Source organism: Acromyrmex echinatior, chromosome 11 (assembly GCF_024713525.1).
Source record: "Acromyrmex echinatior isolate Ae372 chromosome 11, ASM2471352v2, whole genome shotgun sequence".
In the NCBI taxonomy this organism is placed as follows: Eukaryota; Metazoa; Arthropoda; class Insecta; order Hymenoptera; family Formicidae; genus Acromyrmex; species Acromyrmex echinatior.
In genome coordinates this window covers 2,290,552-2,295,426 of record NC_141862.1, presented here as the reverse complement: position 1 = coordinate 2,295,426, position 4,875 = coordinate 2,290,552, and positions in this window count along the sequence as shown.

The window sequence follows — 4,875 nt, the reverse complement described above, 5'->3', positions numbered from 1 at the left end:
TCGAAGCATATCATCGCTGGTCATCACGACGGTCCGAAATGGGCACCGCTTCGGTGACCTGAACCGTCCGTGGGGCCGCCCTGGGTGGCGCCACCCGCAGCGGTGCCCTCGTAATCGGAGGCGAGGGATCCCCGAAACTCGTGAGTGGACTTGCACCACATCTGCTCACGGGGAGTAAGGGGCTGGAGGTCAGCGTCCCCGATGATACATTCCGATGACCCCAGCCATATGCTAGCTCCCTGGGGGAACTCGGGGCCCCCTCTCCTGGTCTTCCGGGGGAAGGGGTGAGGGTACACCCTGGCTGGCGGAGCCGCTGCGGGCCGTAGGCATAAACAAAAATGTCTTCACAATCTTCTACACACAAAGCGGACGAGGTACGCTCAGTTAAGAGCGTCGAGGCGGATGTTCGCCCAACTACGGGCGAAACAGAGGGCGGAAAACCTCGTAAGTCGCGTCCCGGCCCTGCCTGCAGTAAGGTCGGGGCCCGCGCCGAGGCTGCCGCCTCGGAGGGTGCCCTCTCAAGGACCGCATCGACGGCCTCGCTGGCGAGGGGTTCCTCGGAGGCGAAAGCCGGGAAGGCCGGAAAAGAACGGCCGATTTCGTGATCTCCTCCTCGGATTCCAAGGGGGAGTCCACGAAAAGATCAAGAGGGAGGCCGGGCCTGAATCCCGAGCACGCCGGGAATTTCACGGCAGAGGCCAGGGCAAAGAGGGCCGATAAGGCCAAGGCCCGTCAGTTAAGGAGGGACCATCGGGCCATCATCGACCCAGATGTGGAACCCGCCTCCACGTCCACAAAAAGGACAAGAGAGAAGGCCGTCGAGTTCGCCTTCGAATTCGATGAACAACCTTTGTGTGCTGTTGTCGCAGTGGCAACACGAGAGCCACCATCGCTAAGGCGATTGAAAAGCCAAAAACATAAAAGGGGACATAGTAAGGGATTTGTGGACAGCGTACACAAAGCTGTCCGCAGCTCTTAGCTCAGTAGTGACGAGGGCGGGCGATGGCGCGAACGGCGACCTGACGGCCGACGGCGGCGCCGAGCGCTCCGGATCGGAAGAAAGGCGAAAGCTCAACCGAGAGCTAGTGCTCCTCCGCTCCAGGAACACGATCTTGGAGCGCGATAGAGAAAGGGAGAGGTCGACCTCCCGCTGCGTCGGAGAGGGACGGGGCGCCGGGTCTCGAGTGGAACTCGACGATGGAATGGTCGGGTCTCGAGAGCTCGACCGGCGCCCGCAGCCCCGTTAGGACGCGGGGGGGGGGGACGGATCGCTCCCGCGGAAGGGGAGGAGTCGCGACCTCGCATCGTGGTCACGGAGGAGGACCTGAGGTCTCCGTACTTCAGATCTCCTCTGCAGGGGGTTTCGAAGCAAATGAACCCCCTGGCGACCGCGACGGACAGGATCGCACCCGTCGGCAAAAAATCTCCGGCTAAAAAGAGGAAGGTAAAAACCGACGGGGAAGATGACGAGGATCGAAGGATTGAGCGGATCCTCGAAAGGCTCCTGCCTCGCCTCCTGCGGGAGATGGGGGTGGTCTGCGACGACGGCGGCGCTGTCCCAAAAGAGACCACCCGCCAAACGGAGCGGCCAGCCTCCCGCCTAACCGGCGAAGAAAGGAGTTAACGCAAGGATCGCCCCCGGGGCGAGGGGAAGCGCGTCCAACCCCCTCCCACCGCGAGGAGAGATCTGTCGCCCCCCGCGGCTAAGGTCTCCCAAACAACTGGAGACGAGACGCGCGCGGCGGACGTCAACGAGGTGACCTGGGCGTAGGTCGTCTCAAGGGCGGCCAAGAGGGCGGCCGCCAAGGCGAAGAAAACTGAGATGGCGCCGCCCCGGCCGCCTAAAAGCTCCAAACCTGGGGTCTCCGCTCCCACCAAGACCGGGAGCGAAGGAAAAAGGGGCGGAGGAGCGAGGAAGGGGAGCGCCGCCGGAGGCCCCAATGCCTCCGACAAGAGGCTACCCCTTCCAAAGCTCAGATCGCCCAAATCCGCGGCGATCACATTAACGTGTGCCGACCCACACACCTATCAGGAGGTAGTGGGTAAGGCGAGATCCTCGATTTCCCTGAAGGACGTGGGGGGGGGTCGAGGATCTGCGAGGTCGCCCCCAGGAGGGCCATTATCGGGGCCCTCATCTGGGAAGTGAGGGGCCCGAAGAGCCGGGCAAAAACAGATATACTGACGGAAAGAGTGTCGGCTGTCTTCGCAGATCGGAACGACGTGAGGATGTCCCGTCCGTCGGTCGAGATATGGATCTCCGGCCCGCACTGAGGTGGCCGAAGAGCTCGCGGGGGCCTGCGGGCGTCTCCCGCGGGAGTTCAAGGTGGGGGACGTCAGCAGGGCCCCCAACGGGCTTGGTACATGCTGGGCGAGGTGCCCTGTAGAGGCGGCCAAACAACTGTTGGCCGCCTCCCGCGTAAGGGAGTAGTCGAGCTGCAGGGTGGCCCTGCTGCCGGCCCGGAGCCTCCAATGCTTCAGGTGCCTTGAAGCAGGACACGTGCAACAAAAGTGCATCAGCACCGTGGATCGCTCCGAGTGCTATTACCGGAGCGGGGGCATCGGCCACGCGGCGCATGAGTGCCGCGCTAAGGTCGACTGCCCCGCGTGCCGTGGGCCGGCCGTGGGCTCCTTGGGGCATCGCATCGGCGGCGGCGGATGCGCCTCTCTGGGGGAGCACATACGCCGACGCTCCCCCAGGACGATACTGATGGATGGGGATTTCAATACCCACGCGTGGGAGTGGGGTTCCCCATCTACTCCAGAGGCGACAGCACCCTGCTGTGGGTGGCGAGGCACGGCCTCGTTTTACTTAATAGTGGCCGTGCCAGCACCTTCGTGGGGGCCCGGGGAGAGTCCATCGTCGACCTGACGTGGATGACCTCCGCGGCGGCCATCAAGATCAGAGGATGACACGTGGACGCCGGCTCCCTGGGGGAGTTGACGGATCACCGTCTGATCCGGATGGAGCTGGTGTCTATCCCCGCGGAGGTATCACGTAGACGCCGCCGACAAGAGGTGGAACGTCGATGGGTCCTGTGAAAGCTGGACCGCGGCGCCCTCGAGATGAGCCCCCTCTCCTCCACCTGGCCAGAACGAAACCCGGCCAATACGGTGAAGGAGGAGGCCGAGCCACCGTAGCTGCTAAGAGAACGTACACTCGCCGCAGGCGGCGGGACACCGACGCAGAGAAGGAAGTGGCCGCCGAGACGCAAGAAGCGCCCTTAGGGCGGCCATAAAGAAGGCGAAGGCCGACGCCTGGCGGGAGCTCGTCTCCTCCCTGGACAGGGACCCGTGGGGGAGGCGCTAAGATAGATGATGAAGAAGCTTCGTCCTTAGGCCCTCCTAACATAATAGAAATCCTGGACGCTCGGAAGATAACAGAAATCCTGGACGCTCGGTTCCTGGAGGACGCTTTCGGTGGTGGCAGCCCTCTTTCCCACCAGGGAAAGAGACATCCCTGAGAGGGCTGGCCCCCCGTCCGGATGGACGGAGGAACTGAACGTCACCGAGAAGGAGATGGGAAAGGCTTCGCCCGCCTGAGAGGGAGGCCGAGGGCGCTCGGACCCTCCAGCATTCACGGTAGGATCTGGCTCGCCGCGACCCCCATCGTGGGCAAACCTTTGAGCTCTACACGAGCTGTCTCAAAGAGGGAAGCTTTCCCAAGTCGTGGAAGAAAACCCGGCTTGTCCTCCTACGCAAGAAGGGCAGGCCGGCAGAGAGTCCCTCCGCTTATAGGCCGATATGCCTGCTGGACGATGCGGAAAAATTACTGGAGCGTATCATCGCTGCCCGCATCGTCCGGCACCTGTCCCGGGATGGTCCTAACCTATCCCGCGATCAATACGGCTTCCGAGAGGGATTATCGATGATCGACGCCATTAGACAGGTCCGAGCCCTCTCGGAGCAGATGACCGCGGGTGGGGAGGTGGCGTTGGCGGTGTCCCTCGACATCGCCAACGCCTTCAACAGCGTATCGTGGGACCAGGTAGTGGGGGCAATGAGAGAACACCACCTCTTGCCCCCCTACCTGGTCGCCGTTGTAAAGAACTACTTCCGGGACAGGCAGCTGGAGTTCCACGATAAACGAGGACTCCAGCAGTGGAGGGACACGTCGTGCGGCGTTCCACAGAGGTCCGTGCTGGGCTCCCTACTCTAGAACGTCGCATACGATTATGTTCTCCGCGCAGCCCTATCCTCCGGCTGCTACGTCATCTGCTATGCAGACGACACGCTGGTGATAACCGAGGGCACGACCTGGAAAGAGCCGTGTGTGCGGCGAACGTCGCAGTGGCGTGCGTGGTCGGCTCCATAAGGGAGCTGGGCCTGAGGGTGGCCTCCGCAAAAACGGAAGCAATCTTCTTCCACGATGGGAAGAGCGGGGTGCCCCCTGAGGCACATATTGTGGTGAACGAAGTCCGCGTCCCGGTGGGGCTCACTATCAAGTATCTGGGCCACACCTTGGATAATCGCAGGGTTTCATCGAACATTTCGATACATTTCGACAGACTAGCCCCGCGATTCGGCAGCCGGGCAGATGCTCTGCTCAGCCTCATGCCCAACCTTCGCGGTCCGAATGAGTCAGTCAAGCGGACGTATATGCACGCCGTGCTGTCCGGGGCCTTTTACGGGGCCCCGGTATGGAGCGAGAGGGTCCTGGCCAACCGCCGTATACAAGAGAGGTTGCACAGCGTGCAACGGCAGCTGGCCCTTAGGATCTGTAGGGCCTATAGGTGTCGTATGCGGTCGCCGTATGTGGTCCTCGCGAGGATCCCCTCTGCCGAGTACATGGCCGACGCCCTGGCGGAGACCTACGCCAGGGTGAAGGCCATTCGGCTTCGGGGGGGGATCGTAACCCCGGGGACCGATTGAGAGGGA